Genomic DNA, 22,178 nt, shown 5'->3' with positions numbered 1-22,178 from the left:
TGAGGAGCGGGCGGGCCGTCGTCGACGTGAGGGGCGGGCGGGCCGACGTGAGGGGTAGGCGGGGGAATTTGGGGGTTGGGCTCAGGGGCGGTAGCGGCACGAAAAGTATTCTAGTTTGGCCGTTTTGGCGGTCCATCATCCTTTTCAAAATCCCGATCATTAGTTATTGCTGCCTCCGGTGAAGGCGTTGTCGGCACAGGATAGGGAGGATGCGCTGGATCCTCAAACATTCGCACTCTAGGGCGCACAAGCTTTTGAACCAGATGTTTTGCGCTTGAAGCGGCAGGCAGTTCCCCCTTAAGTACAGTGTCAGGTGTCGGACTCACAGCAGCAGGTGCCCCATGGTTTTTGTGACGGCGAGTCAGAAAAAGCCGCAAAAGCTGACTTTAATACTTGTTGCTCAACCTTCATCGTGGGTATAGTTTCTTTTAGTAACTGCCACAGGGTAGCTAGAGATTTTGCTTCTTTAGACCCAAGGGTAATTTCGTCCCACAGGCGTGCCCCGATCTTTTCCCAAGTCCCAAGCTCAAAGGCTTCGCCAACCCCCTTGATTAAGTTTTTCTCTGTACTCCAGAGCAACAACTTTTTTAACATAGAGTCATCATACTCCATCCCTCTCGTAAAGGGGATATGCTGGAAGAGCTTAAATATTGCTGCCTTTTTTTTACTCAATTGAGTACCCATTTTAATCCTCTTCCAAACACTCGGCTGCTCACCTGAATTCCACTGTAGTGTCTCTCGGGCTCAAAGGCTCCGTTCCATTCCGAGGCTTCTGCCTCCCGGGCTCAAAGGCTCCGTAGCGTTCTGAGGCTTTTGCCTCCCGGGCTCAAAGGCTCCATAGCATTCCGGTCCTGCCGGATGAATCCCGGTCATGCCAGATTGACTTCCCCGCGGCACCCTGTTCTTCGTTTTCAATGTGAAAAAGTCCCTGTTCAGGCGCCATTTGTTGCGGAAATGGACTCAGTCGGAGATCAATGTGATCAGACAAAGCCATTTATTCTAGAAAACTAACTCTTTATATACTATTTCTTAAAGTTGTTTTCACTAACTTGGCACATTGTGATTAGATACATATCTGTGAGGCCCTTAACAACTAACATATAATTGTTTAAGCACAGGTGTGAGAACCTGACCTTCAAAGTTTTCCAACAGTCCTCAATTTAGCAACTCAGTAAATTCCAGCTCCTTCTTAGCTTGCTGGGATTCTCACTCCCAGTGCCTCGCTCCCATCCTCCTTCACCATTTGTTGTTCCTTGGTTCATGTCAAACTCCACGTAGGCACTTGCTGATCTGGGCACATGGCCGTTCTTTGCCAGAAAATCACCCACATATTTGCCTTCTTTTTTTTTTTTTTTTTTTTTTATGGCAACAGCAGGATTGTTTATGAAGGAAAAAAAAACACAAACACTGACTCATTCTAAAACGTACTCTGTAAAATATTCCTAAGTTATGAAAATACCGAGGCAGTTTCTTCAGAACCATATATAATTGGAAGTCAAAGGAAAATATCTCTTTTTTTTTAATTATTTTTAAAAAGACATGAGACAATGCCTTTATCTTAACCTTTGCCAAGGCTCCAAGGATAGCTTTTCAACAAACAGGCCTTGTGAACTCCTTGTTCCAGTACAGACTGCACCATGTTCCGAGTAGCACAGGATCCAGCATCTGGCAGCTATGCAGCTCTGTGGTGATAGGTTCGATATCCAATTCGGTAGTAAAGTTATGTTGACAGGAAAAGTCATACAAGCTATTTAAATATGTACTTATTAGTACTCTGAGAACTAACCTTGGTTCAGCTTTTTGCTTTTCTCTATATTTGTTAGTTTTGAAGAAACAACTGTACAGAACCTTAACAGAAAACATCAGGTTTCAAATCACAATGTTTGCTACTGATTATTGAGCATCAATCTACTCCAAAATGAAAGTCTTGGTTAATTAACTAAATAATCATCAATATAAGCTGCCCTAACATCTAACAACATTTAATGAAGAGCACCAAATTGCATGATATTCACCTAATAATGCTCTTAAAAACCAGTTCTTTTAAATTCTCAGACTACAAGTAAAACAAAGGATTATTACGATGCTTCCTCTGAGCAGCTGGTATTACTATTTTTATTTTTATTTATTTTTTTAAATAAGTATTTCTAAAAATTGAGTTACTGTTGAACTACAATGTACTTAACATTTCCCAAGTCCTTATACTTGAAAGTGTAACAGTTCAATCCTGGAACAGCGTGGTGAATGATGACAACTCATTTTGATCTTTCTTTTACTACATTGCTGCCTCTTTTCAGAGACTTCATCTCCTCCTCCCCAGCTCAGGAAGGCCAGCTGGTCTATCAGCAATAAGAGTACAGCAAAGCCAAAGCTGACACCACACTGTTGTTCTCCTTCACGGCTTAACTTGGCTCATAAAATTGGCCCTTACATGTTTGAAACAACTAGTGACTCTTCAGCTATGTAAGTTTGATGTAAGAACTTCTGCTACATGATTGATATTTGGAAAGCCAAAACCTCTGGAAATACTAAAAGTAAGATGACTATCACAGAACAGTCTTATCAGGAACAGACAAAAACCTACAATTGCTTAAAATGGCATGAACTCTTTCACTTTTTATACAAATATCACTGACTTATGTGCTAATAGTTTAAATAGATAATACTGAAAACATCAAAAGTAGGACCTAATACATAACCTTTCATTAGAGAGAGAGCAACTAGCAAGTTATCAGGATACCTTGTAACTACAATTTTAATGCCAGCATTGTCTGACAAACAGTATAATCATGGATAGGGATGTTAGCAACACCTTACAATAAGACTGACAAAACCTCCATTTTCTTTCTTCAGTGACTTCTATGTGGTCTCCTATGACAGTAAGTACAGACAATGTTACTTCTGCAAGTACCTACAGGATTCTGAAAACCTGTCGTTTAATTTTGCAGCTTGAAACAGGTTTGCACATTAAAAAAATGCAAATATAGTATATGCTGCCTTGTATTTTCACCTTTTTCCCCTCAAAGTATAGCCTATTAATAACAAAAATTCTGGAATTGGAAACATTGTAATGGAAGGAGTATTACGCTGCTGCAAAAACAAAGTTAAAAAAGCCACCAGGGAGTCAATTGGCACATGATCTCTCTTCTGCTGAGTTCCTATTCAAAACTGATCAGGACTTTGATGAGCATTTGCTTGGAAAATACTAGGACCTGAAAGTCACTTTGGAAGCAGCAGAAGTAATAAATTTTCCAACTCCAGTAAGGACAAATCAAGTTAACTGAAGCAGAGAACCCAGCACACAATTTCACTACGCTGAAATACTGTCTGTGTCAGAAAATCCAGGTGAGTGATTTAATTTTAGGTAAACATCTGAACTACTACGCCAAAGCATCACATAGATACCCTTCAACTAAATCACATTAATAAAAGCAACTACTAAATAACAAGAGGATCACTAGTTGTGAGCTGAATTCTCCTTTTAGCTTGTCTTAACCAGAGTTGTATCACAGTAATTGCAAATTACTTTATCATTAACATTACTAAACTTCATGGAGAAAGCAGTCTGCAGGGACATGAAAATAAAATCAACTTTGCAAAATTAAAAGACTCAACAACTCTTCTTTAAGGCACTGCAATACTAATTAACAACAACTGCTTACTGGTTGAGGATTCCTTTTCACTGCATAAATCGGGGAAGATGCTGTGTTCTGATTTAGAGCAGACAAATCAACCAGCTATAGCTTTTAGGGAGAATAAGAGAGAGAAAAATCCAATGAAAAGAACCCTCAATAAAAACTGTTAAACAATTCAGTTACATGAAAAGACAGTAAAATGTGCTCCCTTCTCATCCAGGAGACAAGACTTAGACAAAACACTTCATATCACATGATAACAATTAGGGAAGGGGAAAAAAAAAAATGAGAATAGTCTTCTGAGTAAACACCAGCAGTTGTCATTTGAGCTTTGTATGAAGTCTTTCCTCACTGATCGCAGTGTTGACTGTTTCTTACATGTGTTGAGATCTTTGCCCTTTCACTAACTGATGCTGTGCTGCACATAGAATGAATGAGAGCTTGGGAACAATCAACACTAAGGAAAATAATAATGTATGCTGTAGTTGCACTACCATAACTTTTTCAGCTGTTTTCTTGAGACAGAAGTAATAACACCTATACTTTTAAGTGAGAAAATATATTGTCATTATTTGAAAGGAAAGTTCTTTATGTTTGGAATCATGCTTTAAACTTGTTTTTCCTAATTGCAAACCAAACTTTTATCTTGTTTTAGAAACAGTTGTAACATCAAGGCTCCCCTGAATTCCTTATTTTATCTTCTGACTACTAAGAAAGAATAATGATGATGGAAAAAAAAAAAAAAGAACATCTCTGCAAAAGGACAGTACCAAACAGGAGACGTAGCAGGCAGAATGAGCAAGTAGTAACCAACCCATAACTCAGACTGCAAAGGAGGTTCTTACTCCAGATTAACAAAAGCTAGGGAATGAGTCTCATTTTATGAAGAATTATGGTCATTTTAAAGATCAAATCTTTATTTAAATTATTCCTTAAATACAGAAGCAAATATGGGACTTCTCTAAAAGTAAAGAGTTGTGTTTACTTGTAGGGTTTACATTTGTTAGGTTAACATTACAACCAGAGAAGCAGTCCCAAATATTGGCTTTTTCCCAAGTTGCAATTGTGGTAAAGAAACAGCTGCGGCTTGAAGGAGTTTCAAGAGCAGGACAAGATTTGAGCTGGAAGTTGAACGGGAGCTGGAAGCAGTCAGCTCCAGCCTCTTGAGACATCAAATTGATGTGTCCTCCCATCCTAGATTACAATTTACTTTGCTTAAGCCTTCAGCCTTTTCTGCATAACTGCTAGCTTCACTTGTTCTGTACCAAGCAATGTCATTTTTTGAGACTCTACTAGTTCCTAATGATGTGTAATATAATGTGTCACCACTGAATGCAGTTAAGAAATATGCAAAAGAGAAAATGCTAAACTTTGAAAGAAAATCCTGTCTTAGCATACCATTAGACTAATCATGTGAAAATGTTTATTTGCTGTGAAGTCACAGTTATTAAACAAATTGGTCCATTCTGCAGTGCCATGGTACTCTTACATGGTGTTGCAAGATTTCTTCAAAATTATGTTGAAAAAGATAGATTCAGCTAATGAAATTAATGAGCTTTAATGCTCCCTTGAAGTAGAGGTTTTCAGCACAAATTCAGTTCATTATCACAGCTCTCTAAGCCTCGTAATGCATAATGGTGACTGATCCTACCCAGAACATAGTGAAACATGCCAAAAATTTAATTGTACATGCACCTACATTTTAAAGCAAATAAGACAGTCTCCGAGGCTATTAATGCAACAGGCACCTTTTATAATTAAAGGGATAATGTCCAAAGATTAGCTAGGAGGTATTTTAATTAAACTTAGTAAATTACTGTTGAAGTCATCATTACGTGGAAACTCAATTGAAATTATGTGCTTAATTTTGCAACAGTACTGACACAACAGTAAGTTTTCTAAAATTTATGTCACATACAGAACCACATCTCACTTGCTAAAACACTTAATCTGGGATAAGTCTTCTTCATGTGCTTAATGCATACTGTACTGTAAAGAAAAAAATCAAGTCTGGTGCATTGTAACATAGACTTTTGTTTTCTTCACCATGCTGTTCTCAAGTAGAAAACTTTTTAAATTCAACTAGTATAACATTCACATAAAAAGTCATTTTAATAACTTTATAAAAATATATTCACGTAAAATGCAGAATTAGCACTGGAAAACACTTTCTATGGACACCGTTTTAATGAATGGATAAAGAGGCACAGAAGGACTCAATAACTTTCCTTGAATGCATTGGTAGTACAAATGCAAATCAATTACAGGAAGTCTGGTCAAGCATATTTCAACAGCTCCATTTAGTAGAAGTTTACAAGGTCTTTGAGTGGTTCAAAGTGACTCTGGCAAGTAGCTAACATTGCTAATTATAACATATTTTTCATCTAGATAAAGGATTAAGCTAATCTGTTCTTTTCCATATTGAATGAAGTAAGGGCATACACTTTGTGTCTACTTTGTCAGTTCTATATGACATCAGCTTGCATTTCTACAGTTTGCTTTCTGTGTTGATCACATACCTAGTCTATACCCTCTAGGCCATTCATGGGCTAAAAATGTCAGTCAAAACCAAAGTTTAAGAAAACAGTTACATGGATGCAGCCTTTAGAGCACTATGGTAAACTCTGAGTGAACAAGCACTCTTTGTTCACTAGAAGCCTGAAATTTTAGTTGTAGATGATACCATTCAGGAAACAGTACGTATCCATGGGTTTGTGCTATTAGTCAGGATAAGTGACAAGAAAGGGTTTACAGCAGTAATCACATGCATATGCAGTTGTGGCAGAGAAGCTGTAGAACTGAGAGATGAAGATATTTTTCTTTGCTGACTAGAGACCCCCAATAGAAAAGGGTGAATTTAAAAGCAGGCAAAGACACCAGCCGCACAGAAGACAGCTGGTACCAAGGCTGAGTTCGGTTGTGAAAATAGCCAAACTGTTGAGTATTTCCTATCAATTAAATGCTGCTGCTGAAAGCAAGTCCAAAAAATTTATCCTCCACCTCTAAATTTTATAAGCTGTACTCTACCTAAATTCTACCATGTCCAGCTCATACACTGGTTGTCCCCTCTCCCTCTGGCAAAGGGTGGTCTGTTATTACAAGTGTGAATGTGTCAAGTGAAATACAGCCTGTTGCAAATAACTACTGTAATTCTACATTGATGCAAGAAACAATACCCTTTGTAGGTAGCTTTCAAAAATAGCACAAGCTATTTGTGGGAACTCTTTTATATATTATTATTGCAGTAACATTCAGCACACTGTGCCACAAGCTGCAGGTTTGTCCTGCTTGGCCTGGTACTAGTGAGTCTTATATTATACTCAGATTCTAGGACATCTGGACAAGTGAGAGACTACTTTCATCAATATTTCCCTTTTACTAACAGTCAACATTGCAACTAGATGTACTTCACTGAATTACCCAAAGAGAGCCCAAACCAGAGTTATCCTTGATCTGCTGGAAAGGTCATCTATGATGGCTTTCATGACGTGTGGGTGCTGCACAGTTCCCAGGTGTCTTCCTTTTACAGTTTCATTAAGAAGGTATCCCTTACCAGACTGGATGGATTTGAACAATTGCAACGTGATTTTCTTGTAGCAGACATCCTCTGAACTCCAGTAACAGCAAAGAGTATTTTTATCACTTGTTCTGTTAATTCACCATGGGTTAGCAGACAAAGTTTAATTCTGTTAACTCAGCAGGAAAAACATTCTGGTGAGTGTACTACTGGTCAGGCCAATGGCATTATCCATATCATCTCATAATTGCTAGAACATAAAACACACATTTCAAATTGCTGTCTAAGAATAATTTGATGCACTAATTATCACTTTACCTTTCTAAATCAAATTTATTATTCCTGCAATAATGGGCAGAACAAAGGTTAGACTGACAACACTGGTTGAAAAATGCAATTAATTTCAAGACACTGTCGTGGTTTAAGCCCAGGCTGTAAATCAGAACCACGAAGTCCACTTCCCCCCCCACCTTTCTTCCCTCCGCTTCTGGAGGGACGGGGAGGAGAATCAAAAGAATGCAGCTCCCACTGGTTGAGATAAGAACAGTTTAATAACTAAGGTATAACACAAATCACTACTGCTACCACCAATATAATAATGATAAAGGAAATAACAAGCAAGAGAATACAACCACTCACCGACAGGTACCTCACCCCCACCCTGCCATGATCCAGCCCTTCCGGGCCCCCAGTTCTACATCCTGGGCATGACGTGCTGTGGTATGGAATACCTCTTTGGCTAGTTTGGGTCAGGTGTCCTGTCCCTGCTTCCTCCCACCTTCTCCTCCTCCCTGGCAGAGCATGAGACTCACAAAGTCCTTGGTCAGTCTAAACATCGGTGTTATCAGCCCTGTTCCCAGGCTGAAAGTCAAAACCACAGTGCTGCAACAGCTACTAAGAAGGAGGAAAAATGACTGCTACTGCTGAACCCAGGACAGACACCAAAATTTACTGCATGAATTGCCCCTCACAGCACAAATATCTCCTACTGAGTCAAAATCTGAGAAAGACTACAGAGATGAGCACATATCAAAATGCAGTGTCTGAAGTGTTATTGATTTTTATATCAAATCAAAAAATGTTCAAAATTACTGTTTTTTACAGGTTTTGACCAGCTCAGTTGAATCCCTTTACAAGACAGCTTTGCATTTAAGAAAGAAGGAATCCATCAGCAAAGATTAAAACTGCTGCTATCAAGAAAACAATGTTAATAACACTGACAATGCTGAAACTGCCTTTTCAGTTTGCTTGCTCCAGTCTTAAAGAAATAGATTGAGAACTAGAACTGCCCCTCTCCACTGACTCAGCACTCTATGTGTTTTCGTTTTGTAACTTGACTTGCTTGGAAAATTCTTACAAGCACTTTTAACCTTTTTGCTACTGAAACTTCTGCCCTGCATTGGTCATACCATTCCAAATTACCCATTAACCTAATAAATTCTTCCAGACTGAACAAATCTCATGTACTATATTCCTTGCTTTTTCAGTAGCAGGTTACTTATTAGCAGTTAATATTTATTTAATACATTCTATTATAGTGAAATGAATTAAGATCTTTATCAATCTGAACTGAAAAATTATGATATTGTCAATTCAATCACTGAGAATACTCACTGCATTTGTATTGTGTTGGCTTTTAGGATTCTACTGTATTTTCCTCATGCTGGGATAATGAGTCTCCTAAATTGATATCTGAAATAAATTTCTTGTGAAATGGTTCAGTTTCTTTTTTCCACTCTTTAATTTTCTGTTCTGAACAGAACCCTAGAGAGAGATAAAGATTGCAAAGAAAAACAATTCAGAGAACACAAATCACTAGGAGAGTTTGGAAGAGGATAAACCCAACAGCTTCAGGGGTTGCAAATGCACCAACTGGTCATTTCAGTTGTATTCACACCAAGTCTTAATCCCAAATACAGTTGACAAGCTTGTCAATAATGCCATTAGCTTTCACATAATTTTTTTTTTTCTCCAGGTCCAAATCTGACAGCTATGTCCAACTGATGCCTCTGTCAAAAGCACATCACCCATTCTACAACTACAACCCAACTCCCCTCAATCAAGGCTCTTCTCTTTATTCCCCCCTGCCTTTTTTTAAGAGGAAACCACTACACCTCCTGGATGCTTTTATTCTCATCCTTCAAAGTAGGACCATTTTCTTGAATCTTCAGCGGTTAACTATCGCTCAAAGCCACAAAGCAAATGAATGTGGTTTTACTTTAAGTTATGTTGCTTGTTTTTTTTTTTTATTAAAAAACCTGTAAAAGTTGTCAAGTGTATTGGGTTTGCAGGGCCAGGTTTTGGTAGCAGGGAGCTACAGGGCTGGCTTCTGTGAGAAGCTGCCAGAAGCTTCCTTTATGTCCAATAGGGTCGATGTCATCCAACTCTAAGATGGACCCACTGCTGGCCAAGACCAGCCTATCTGCAGTGGTGGTAGTGCCTCTGGGACACCACATTTGAGAGAGGTGTGAGGGATGGGGGAACCTGAGCTGGAGAGAGGAGTGAGAATACATGATAGGAACAGCTCTGCAGACACTAAAGTCAGCACAGAAGGAAGGGAAAAGCTGCTTCAGGCACCGGCACAGCTTCCCCTGCAGCCCATGCTGCAGTCCATGATGAGGCGGGCCATGCCGCTGCAGCCCATGGAGGCCCATGGTGATGCAGATATTCACCTGAAGCCCAAAGAGGACCCCAGAGCAGGAGGATGCCCAAAGGAGGCTGTGACCATGTGGTAATCCCTCACTGGAACAGGCTGCTTTCTGAAGGACTGCATTCTGTGGAAGGGACCCACACTAGAGCCATTAGTCAAGAGTGGTAACCTGTGGGAAATTCTCATGCTGGAGAAGTTCGTGGAGGACTGCCTCCAATGGGAAGACTTGAAGTTTATTTAAAAACTGGATATTAAATTATGGTCTGACAAAAAAATGAACAGAAAAAAGAAATATAGAAGCTCCAGGAATTTTACCTTATCTTCCTGTTCACCCATCAGAACCAGTTTTAACAATATTTTAACAAATGCCCCACGACCTATGGGTTTACAGTAAACTGTTTCATTTATTATTTTTTGTTTTTTAAAATTAAGCTCTGTTCAAGTCAGTTCTGTAACAGCAACATTTGCCTTAACTGCAAGGGGACTCATGTAAGACACCTTTATAAAAGGATTGCCCTAGCTACTTTTTCCTTTACTTTATTCCAAGAATAAACTATTGACTACAGCTGAACTACTGATCACATCGATAGCTACATTCATGAGAAAATTGCCCCCAAAGAAGCATTTGAGTCTGAGCATTTGGACTCTGAGACATGGCATAGTTCAAGAGTGATAGTAAAGCATGCTACAAGTAACTGCTTTTAGAATTTTCATATATTTTGATGTTTTCTACTTCTGCAAGAAACAAACTGATATAATACCTCCTCATAGGGTGATGATGGCTACTTACTTACCCTTGAAATCATCACCTCACCTTCTCTTTTCTACTTGAGACTGATCTATCCCATGCTTCATAAGTGGAGTCTGACTACCATCAATCTCCTTTTCCTTCCCAGATAAGGATATATTCATGCACGTCTCACTTTGAAGTCTAATATTTAACTTCTAGAACCCAAAGGATCCAGGTATTATCACACCTTTAACAGACAAGTATTTTCAAAGGTTAACAGCAGAGCTGCATTAATACCAGAATACCTTTTTCATCTTTGAGGGTGTTTGTTTTAAATAACATGTAGAAGGTTCATGCTCTAAATCTAGTTGACTAATGAAAGTAATCATCTATATTAGCTAACTGCAACCAATTTTGACTGCAACTAATTTTTGCCACTCTTACCTCAGATGGCTCAGTTACACACTCTTTTCTGCTTTTCATTATTAATTTACTTTTTAATTCAAGCCTGAACCTATGGTGGTTTTGTGGCAGATGCATGGCATACTAATAATTGCAGCTGCTGCACGATGGAACAAGAACTCAAGACTCCAACAGAGATGCATTTCCTTAGTATGATTGACATTACGTGGGAAAGTTAAAATATTCAGATTGTGCAGTGTTTTCTTTCAACTTGTTTCTCACTTTTCTAATAGCAAGAAGTTTAATAAATTTAGTGAATATATGTTATTTATAAAATTAGTCATAAATCTTGGAACCACTGGAGTCTCAATAGTACTCTGAAGGCTTATGATCTTTTTCTGGCTTAGGAGTACCATGTCACCATCTGTATTGTTTTCCCTTAAAATATGCTGTCCTCTTTATCATGAGGGAAGAAGAAACTACCTACATCTCCCTTCTTCTGCAATAGGTGAGTTAGTTCTTTAAGAATGCTTAATCTGTACTTGTAGGCCTAGTTAACTATTTTTCCCCTCTAGTTAATGACAACTTTTTAGATGACATTAAATATGTGTGCAAAGAATTGCTGCTATAGAGAACAAGCTATCCCAACAGGATAAATATAATTGTTAGCTGTTGTTTAATCTCAGAAAGTTCAGCTAATAAAAGATGTTTATCTACGTTCACATAATCAAATAGACTTAAAAACAAAATAGTTTGTGATAAAAGGCAAAAACGGTTTCTCTCTTATCACCTTTCTCAGCTGATTATAATTTTTTAAAGACAGCTATCAGTAAGACTTGTTTGGGGATCTTTGTTTTAGCAATATAGCCAACTCTCTCAACCAATACCAGTATTGTTTACTAAAACTTAATTTTTTTTTGGTAAGTTTTTTAGAATTATATTTTCCCACAGTTTTACTATTAAAATATAATGCACAAAATACAGTGGAATATCATGATTATCAGTATATATTTTTTGCCAGTAGCATTTTAGATGCAGAAGATGCATGTAAAGAAACTCCATTGTTTCCTCAGAAAGAGATTGAATTGAACATGATAAAAATCTCTGGAAATATGGAGATTCAGATGCTTTGTTTGCAAATGTACAAAAGAGAATCAACTTAATGAAGCTTCCTTGAATTTTCCCAATACTAATCACTTACCATCCTTCACTGCTTTTGGAGGATAAAATCCAGTAGCAAAAAAAAAAAAAAAACCACACAATCCTCCTCCTCCAAAAAAAAAAAAAAAAAATAAACCTAGAAGTGGATAAAGAAGTAGATAAAGTCCGTATAAGAGCAATTTTGAGAAATCTGAGGTCTCAACCATGGAAGCACTGCAGTATGATTTTGGAGCAAGATACCCAAGCTACATCATTTTAAGCTTTTAGTCCTTTCCCTTGCCCCTTTATGATTTATAATGCTTAAGTAATTTTAAACTTTAAAACTCAAACTATGACTGCTCTTCCCTCTTGAGCCATAGTATGTAGAGGCCAACTGAATTTCCCAAGGATCCAGTTCCCTCCATCGTAAAAACCCTTTATACAGTCTTTTTATTGTAATGAAGTTAAGCAGTATCAGGGTAGGGAGGTCTCTAAATTGGAGAAACATCAATTTGATAGATGGACCACTCGGTGGATAAAGAACTGGCTGGATGGCCGCACACAAAGAGTTGTGGTCAATGGCTTGATGTCTGGCTGGAGATCAGTAATGAGTGGTGTCCCCCAGGGATCGGTGTTGGGACCGGTCTTCTTCAACATCTTTGTCGGTGACATGGACAGTGGGATTGAGTGCGCCCTCAGCAAGTTTGCCGATGACACCAAGCTGTGTGGTTCTGTTGATACGCTGGAGGGAAGGGATGCCATCCAGAGGGACCTCGACACGCTTGTGAGGTGGGCTGATGCCAACCTTATGAAGTTTAACCATGCCAAGTGCAAAGTCCTACAGCTGGGTCGGAGCAATCCCAGGCACGGCTACAGGTTGGGCAAAGAAGAGATTCAGAGCAGCCCTGCGGAGAAGGACTTGGAGGTGTTGGTCAATGAGAAAATGAACATGAGCCAGTTTCAGTGTGTGCTCGCAGCCCAGAAAGCCAACTGTATCCTGGGCTGCATCAAGAGGAGCATGACCAGCAGGTCGAAGGAGGTGATCCTGCCCCTCTCCTCTGCTCTCCTGAGACCTCACTTAGAGTATTGTGTGCAGTTTTGGTGTCCTCAACATAAAAAGGACATGGAACTGTTGGAGCAAGTCCAGAGGAGGGCCACGAGGATGATCAGGGGACTGCAGCACCTCCCATATGATGACAGGCTGAGAAAGTCGGGGCTGTTCAGCCTGGAGAAGAGGGCTGAGTGGAGACCTCATAGAAGCCTTCCAGTATCTGAAGGGGGCCTACAAGAATGCTGGAGACGGACTCTTCATCAGGGACTGTAGTGACAGCACAAGGGGTAACAGGTTCAAACTTAAACAGGGGAAGTTTAGGTTGGATATAAGGAAGAAATTCTTTACTGTTGGGGTGGTGAGGCACTGGAATAGGTTTCCCAGGGAGGCTGTGAATGCTCCATCCCTGGCGGTGTTCAAGGCCAGGTTGGACAGAGCCTTGGGTGACATGGTTTATTGTGAGGTGTCTCTGCCCATGGAAGGAGGATTGGATCTAGATGATCTTAAGGTCCTTTCCAACCCTAACTATTCTATGATTCTATAACTTAGGACAGTATCAGAGTATACTTGATGTAGATACATTCAAGTGTCTCTTCCTTTCCTACTCTCCCCGTTTGGCTCTAGGGTAAAAAAGACATTGTTAAAGGACAACAGTTCTGAGAATACACTTAGAAACACCCTTCATAACTATTAATTCAGGGATTGTTTTCTGTTTTAATAATTAAATGATTTTCTGTATTAATAAAGTTACTTAAAATACTAAGCTTAAATAAAATTTAGTTATGAAGTAAAATCACTAAAGTTAATCTCATCTTACTTTCTTAAAGGATGAGCAGAATTGCATGAAATATTTTATTTTGTTTTTTAGTAATTGGGTTATTTCCTTTTCCCTCCAAAAGAAAAAAGTTAGGAAGCCTTTATAGTCCGAGTCAGCATTCCAGATCATTAAAAGAATTCAACATGTCAGTCCATGTTTCTTATGCCACATTACTTTTCACTTGTTTGATGTGAAGTGCTCTGCTGTAATTATTTTTCTCCCCAAGTTTCATCATAATTTGGCTCTTTGCCTTGTTTTTGCTTGTGTTTTTTGCCAAGCTAAAAATCAATATCTGTATAAGCAAACTTTTAACTAAAGAAGCTGATCCCATACAGACATCTTCCTGGTTTTAGTATTTACATACATACACAAAAAATAGATGTCTAATTATCCACTACAAGCCATATTCAAAGCTTTCTGAAATAAACTGACTTTTGATTTCCTTGAACTTTTTAATTAGGTCCTAGAACCAAACATCACCAGACCTCTTACTCAGCCAAGTGGAAGAAAGGAGATCAATGCTCTTTCCTCCTTCTGTTGGTCCTGCCCTGAATACAACAGAAAGAAAATCAACTGCTAAGGAGACAGATGCTTTGATTTATTTTTCAGTGAGTGCTGTGGAAAATTATCCATCCAAAATTTTAGATTATGAGCTAGTTAAGACTGAAGATGAAGAAAGAATGTAGTTTTACAGCAGATCTTAGAAGAGTCTCAAAGAGTTAAATTATTAGGATTTAAGATGTGGTCTCTGATGGAGGGCAGAAGAGAGAGTGCAGAGGAAATGAAACAAGACTGTCAAATCAAATTTTAGAATATACCATTTTTCCCCTCAAGTTTCCTTTGCTCTCATCTTTTGATATCACACTGAATTATTTGGTTCAGAATGTAGGGTGCAATAAGACTGAATTCTGTATGAATATGCAAGACCATTGATGAATTGGTGCATTTTATTTTTAGGGGTGTCTCTGCAAGAGCACTGCTTAAAGAATAATTCCATTTTCAAATTGTATACCACCAAATCCTTCTATGTATGAAACACAACATAGAGGTACAAATATTCATGTAGAATATTAACTACAAGCTAGGCAATCAGACTGAGAAAGACCCAGCAGAAAAACAAAAAGTGCAAGTGTTAACAGTTACTTTCAAGATTAATATGTGCTCTAAGCACTGCAGTCATATCACTTCCCAAAATAAGTATGGAAAGAGCAATAACAGCCAAATGAACTGTAGTATCCCTGAAAGATATTGGTATGGGTAATATGATCACCAATTCATACTGTAGAAGCCCTCAAAAAAGACCTTCATCAGCACATTCATCTCAGACTGTCCTACAGCCTCAAAGGCAAAAAGATATTTCCAAAGGATCGGTCAAGAAAATGAGCAGTGCCATAGAAAAAAAGAAGCTGCTATAATCACTTTATAGTCTTGCTCTCTTCTTGCAGTGTCACGCTGGAATCAGTAGCTAAATCCTTACCTCAGGTCTTCTCTCTGCCACAGGAGATTTAAACCCATCTGCTTTCATCTTACTCTCAGGCTACCAGCTGATCTCAGGCTGTGGAGAGTGCAACACTGAGAGCAAACATCTAAAATTCCACCTATGTACAAAAGGCTGAAAGTCAGAATTTGAGCTACCTGAGCAGCCCTGGTGTCTATAAGGATTAAGCAACAAGTGATTCTTCAGCATTATAAGTTTTGAATTGGGCAAAACCACAGTTTCTGTTTTAGGATGCAGCACCATGTTCTGTAGAGAAACCCAATGGCAGGGTGCAGCTCTGAGTGGCATTCTGCAAAAGTGCTCAAATCAGGGTTTACTATGCAGAAGTAAAAGCTGTCTGTCAGATTTTCTCCTTAAAAAATACTGTGCAATAGAAGGGAAATGGTTTTGTGTCAATTTATACAGAATTCAATAAAAGCAAATTGAAAAAGTTGTTTCTTATTAAAATCTACACATTTTTTATTATCATGAGTATTATTAAGTGGAGATATGTATGCCAGATCTTCTTTTAATTATAGACATATAACTTACACAAAAAGAAGTCATATCTTCCAAGTAATTACAGGGAACTCTAACGTATATTATTGTATTATTAAATTAAAAAATCAGCTAGTAGAAAGATCAGAAATTAAATACAGAATCATCCAGTATTCAAAGAAAAAGTAGTGATAGACAGAAGTGAAATAACCTAAATCATTTAGTTTTAAAATACAATTTTCACACAGAAAATAATTCTATGCAACAGTAGTGTTTTGCTGCAGTTTTCTAAATCAGAGGTAGCTACCAGCCATTCAGCTCTCATTAAAATGAAAGAAGGAGTAATTCCAGTTTATTCTAAAAAGCAGTCAAAGAACATTTTCTTTCCCCAGTAAAGTAATTTTCAGGATTGTCCATGCCTGATAAGATGAGGAACATGAACAGCAGCTTCATACAGTCAGAGCACAGTGCATTAAGCAATATTGTAAAATGTTAGTCTCCTTTGAGAGCACACACAGAATTAGTCTCGAGGAGAAAAGAAAAACGTAGAAAGAATTGTGCCCTGCCTGTACCACCCAAAGAGACCTTTCACTGTACTTTTTGCAACCAGATTTGCCTATCCCACATTGGCCTTTTTAGTCATCAGTGCGCTTGTAGTAAGCGTGAGTAAAGCCCTTCCCAAATCTTCGTTCATGAAGTCAAGCCATGATAATCTTAGTTCTTCATAACTTGTACATATGTTTTTGGATTTATGCTCTCTTTTTCCAGCTAAGAGCTCAGAATTCCTTATACTGTCCAATGGTAGCAAGACAAAGTCTTGAATAAAGAGGCACAGGCCCTGCTCCAGATGGACTAAACAGGCCTGCAAAGTCCTCATTAAGATACCAACAATCCACGTCTGAAAATTTTACCCATTTCTTTGTTCAGCCCCCAGGAGACAATGTGGCTGTGTAATGACCACAGAGGACTTATGACTCCCTGAAGTCATGCTTCTTGATTCACCTTAGCCTAAACTACCCCATAAATTGTACCACCCAATCATAAACCAGTTCAGCTTTAATTTTACTGTAAGTGAGAAGGGTTCACCCTGAATTAATGATGAGCCTTAAATACGATGTAAAATAGTACAGATTAAAAAGGATCATAATACATACAAACACATTTTGAGCTTGAGCTGGTTACAGAATTTAACCTAGTTGTTGTATATTTTACAATAGATTTAGACCAGGATATTCAGGAAGCATTTTCAAAGCTGGTTCTAACAGCCTTTACTATATAACCATGGAAAGGCAAACAAGTTTGGTATAGTGCGTGTACTATACATAGTTAAGCATACATCTGTTCTGGTGCCTAAACCAAATGTTGCCTTTTTTGTTGATTTTCCCATCATCTTCACATAGTGGAGTGAAAACTCAAAAAAAAAAAACATGCCCAAGAGGTTATTCAGTCTTAAACTATTGGAGAACCTTTGCAATGTTAAACAAGTATCAACTACATTCATAACAAGATCAAAAATAAGTTTTATTAGTAACTTGAGCAAGTATCTGCAACTATAAAGGCTGTTAAATTTTATAAGGCAGTAACACCCTAGAAAGTGCTTGAGATGTCCATCCACCATCACAATGATTAGCTGCCTTTGGCCACACATCAACAGGGAAATATACAACATGTATTAGTTAGACTACGTAAGACAAAGAATGTGCTGGTTTCAAACTCTTACTGCACAAGTGGTTTTATTCTGGCTAATTTAAAGCATCACCAGAGTGGATTAGAGAGTGAAGGAAGGAGAAAGAGCAAGGGAGAGAAGGTAAATTAATTCCTCCATACCAGAAAGCCAAGTCTCAGTCAGCTTTTCCCTGGATGTTTGTATCTGCAAGCCTACTGAGGATTCCAGCAGAAGAAAGTCTATTAATTTTCCATGTACTTGTTGACAGAAAAGCTATCAGGATTATGGGTTGAATATTTCTAGAGTAGGGAAAGTAAGGGATGCAATTAATCTGTGAACTAAAATATACCTCTTTTCATTAATCTTTTATTGTAAATGAGCAAAGTAATTGAACCAGTACCACACTGTCAGAATAAATGCAATGCCACTGGGATATGCATGAGAGAGCACATACTGATTGAGTATTAAATATCTAACGGCAATAATTTACGGTTCATTACCTCTTTTTGGAGTTCCTTAGTTGCAGAGTGCTTGAATTTTAAGTAGACAGACTTTCAGCAGAAACTGCTTTCAAATGCTGAACATAGTAAATGCACAAAGCCCTCAATCTACTTTATTTAAGGAGTTTTGTACTTAGCTGAGCTAACTTCTGCACCATCAGAAACACGCAAACTACTTGCAACTTGGATTAACACAATTAAAGGTTAAGGATCGTATAAAAAATTAAAATTAGAGATTATAAACAGAACATTGTATATAAGCAGACCTCATGTAAAAATTGTCAGAACTCTGTTATATGTTTTCATATAAGGAGACTTAAAAAAGGCTGAATTCTAGAAATGGAAGCAAAACATGGCCCCTTATATGTCTGTATTACATGGTATAATTTAGTTATCAAATATTTAGTTATCAAAATTACTCCAACTGTTCAAGGGGTAAAAATTTAAACATCTACTTGTATAGTCTTATGTATCAATAACATTATCTTCTTATTATGACTTGAGTATTCCTGACAACATCAGTTTCACAGAGATTTGCATCAATGGCAAAAGCTAGTAAGAACTTGGCCTCTTGCCTCCCCACCCCTTTCTCAGACTCCTAGCAGAGTCACTTGCAGGAAAAGATGTCACTTTTCCTAAATTGACACTCCATGACCTTCTTTACCAACAGGCCTCCTGACAGATTCAAACTATCCTGTTTTGATGGAACCTTTCAAGGATCAAAGAAAAGATCAAACTGAAAGTGGAAATAAGTGACTCTGGTCTTATAACTTCTTCATATTGACTTCATACAAGTGTAACTGACTAAATTTGAGGCAAACCAGAGAGCAGTCACTCTAAACATAGATTTTAATCCTCTTTCTGAATTTTATTCTTTCTGTTGCCTACTGGAATTGGCCTTGGAACACATGCAGGTTTTGTGGACTCCTGAGCCTGTCTGTTCCTGGTGAATTCTGCACATCTGTTGAAAATTAAACTGTCCTATTCAGACATTGCTCACTTGGCAACAGACTGCTCTATGTTTACTGTTTATTGATTTTTGTTAACTGGGACTATAGAGAAGCAGCATTTCAGTTTCAAAGTCGTCCCAGAGGACACTGGCAGGTTACAATCACTTCTACTGTAAAAAAAAGCTTAATGTTAATTGACTCTATATTTACATATTATGAATGCATATTTTAATCTGTTTTACATGAATAAATCCTCCACAATGAAGATTTCATTTTCTTTTTTAAAACAACATAACTACTTGCTTTATTTGAAGAGACAAATCTCTTCTAAATTGTTTTGACCTTTCCTTCATGTCCTTTCTTAAAGTGGAAGTTGTATCTGCTTTCTCAGTTCAGGAATTTCTTATCTTAAAAGCAAAGGGATGAACTCAACTTCAAACTGAAACCATTTCATTATGCTCTTTCTAGTTTGGCAAGTCAGCCCATCTGTCTATATTTGAAACAGCCAAATTCTTGACTAGTTCAACTGAATTATTTTTAGTCACAATAGACAAAAGACTGAGAATAGACCAACTTCTGCAACACACTGGAAAAGGTCTCTGGTCAAAACCAGAAAGACATGGAGAAATCCTAGACTAGTAAAATAAGAAGGTCAGGATATTAATCTTTAATAGAGCAGAACTGACTGAGCAGGGCACTCCCACATGTCAGAAGAGACCCCTTGGCTTCTGAGTGTCCTGCTATTGCTGTTTAATATTTGTCCTCAATCTTGGCAAAGTTTTGCTCTCCTCCTGCACAAATCTTTTGTTTGAAACTTTCAAAGACAATCTGCATTAAGATGAAACACCTTCAGACCCACCTCTAACTTCATCGTCATCAGATGAGGTCTCAGTCAAAACTGAGATTCTGGCCTCAGTGTTACATTTTTAGGCACAAAGTTTTAAGTAACAGTCATCTCTGCCCCATCCAGTGGATATTTATCTGTGCTCTGCTGTTTCCCAATACCACAGTAAATAATAAAATCCAGGTGTGCTAGGTTCTGAAAACAGAGCAAGAGAAAGCTTTCCTCAAAGTGCCTGACTGCCTTTGCATAGCATCCATGCATTTTTATAAATTATTAGCTCACACAGAACATTGCTACTAGTGAAAATAAATGCCTCCATCTTAAGGCTTCTGGTGAAACCCTAATAAGAAAGCATCTTACAGATTTTTATTTGTCACGCACCACATTTAAGCATTGCAATAAAGCAATTAAATGTATTCACAGATGTGAACACTGCAGCCCTTAGAGTTATTATTCCATTTCTTCATTCTCAAATCACTCCAATTTTCCTCTCGTAAATATGTGTACTCTAGGGGCTTATCTGTTACTGTTCTATATCTTTACAGCTCGTTTGTGGCAATGTTCTTTTGTGTTCTGAATTACACCCTGCAGAAATAATTTCCTGCCACTGAGAGAGACCAATTCATTTCATGACTACAAATCTATATTAATTTCTTTTCTATAGTATTTAACAATGTGTGTCCTTCCACTTGTTACTCCTAAGCATATCAAGGCCTGTATTTCTGGAGATAGTAGTATATGCAAAGTTCATAGCAGTTTTCATTGCAATTAGAAACCACCTGATGTTTCTATGACCAATATAGTGAAAACGTATCTGCATTAAATTAAAAATTAAATATAGGCAAACAAACAGAAAAAAAGACAGTGACAAGCAAATGCAATCAACCAGTTAGAAGGAAACAGTTTATATTTTTGTCTAAAAGCTGTTCTAACATCATAGCAGCATCAGAATGTAAGATATTAGCAAAGTGTATATGGAATTTAATTTTGAATGATATTGAGAGGTCAATACAGAATTGCTCAGCTTACATTTTGTGAAGATAAAATGTGTGAAGTAGTTATTTCCTCCTTTTAACATATAATGACCTTGTCCATTGATTTAATGAGAAAATTATACATGCTGCACTCAGATTTAACAAACTCTTCAGAATTAAAGAGATACCAAAGGAACTAAAAAAAAAGAAGAAGAATCTGAGACCTCACACTTGCAACCTAACCATCTGGTGGAAGAAAGCTCAGAGAAACCAACAGAGTGACCTGTGGAGCCTTTGTTAAGACACATGCTGGAGCAGAGAAGGGAAAAAGCTGTGAAATAGTTCATTCTACCTCAGCTGCACTGACCTTATTAATGTGATAATGTGAACAATGCATGCAGTTCAAATGCCAAGTCACATATGTGCTGCTGGTAGTGAGGAATGGAAAAGACAACACTGAACTGTAATTATAACTATGAGAAGATTTCTATAATCTTAGTTGCACTCAAGTTTTTTAACCTGTCTTTGGGTCATATGTCACAATTCTGAAGATTCCAGTAGTATCCCATGTCACAAGGGAAAATTCCTCTGTTTGTTAAAAAAATATTTAAATTTCCAATGAGTTTTAGCATTTAAATTGATGTCCTAAATTCCTATAGAAATATTGGGACCTGACATCATTAAAGAATCTATTCTAATGCTTTAAAGTAGAGGAGTGAATAAGAACTAATTCTCTTTCTATCTCTGTTATAGCCACTGTATATCCCTGATTACATTTCTTTTATTCTCTATGCCTTTAGGCATCTGCAAATTGCCAGCATTCAAAATATTTGAAATTTGTGTGAGTAGCATCGCTAGCTAGTAAGACAGAACTAAATAATGCAACAACGTAATGATCTGCACTTGCTTTCCCTGGCTTCTGAGTCGCAACTTAAGAAACCAGGTTTGAGGTACAGAATAGATTGAGGAACTGAATAGACTGAGGACTGCTTGAGTGTTACTTTTCTTGCTGATGGGATAAACCAGCAGTTTGGACATGTGAGAGAACTGCTCCCAGATTCAAAAAGGTAAAAAACTAGTTACAGTACCCTCACTAAAGGGTATGTTTGGAAAGTCTGCTCCTTTTGTTTTATTTTGGATCAGATGTGATCAGGTTTTCTCATTTACTAACCATGTACTGAAAAACATCCTCATACGGCAAAACCACAGCCCTGGATCAAAGGACACCACACTCAATGTGGTTGATCATGGCTGATCCCACCACACCAAGCTAGAATGGGGCTGACCACAACATGAAGCTATGTCAGAGACAGGGCGATGCTCAAGG

The sequence above is a fragment of the Psittacula echo genome (genome assembly GCF_963264785.1).
Source record: "Psittacula echo genome assembly, chromosome: Z".
NCBI lineage: Eukaryota > Metazoa > Chordata > Aves > Psittaciformes > Psittacidae > Psittacula > Psittacula echo.
Note: the sequence above shows the minus strand (reverse complement) of the source record.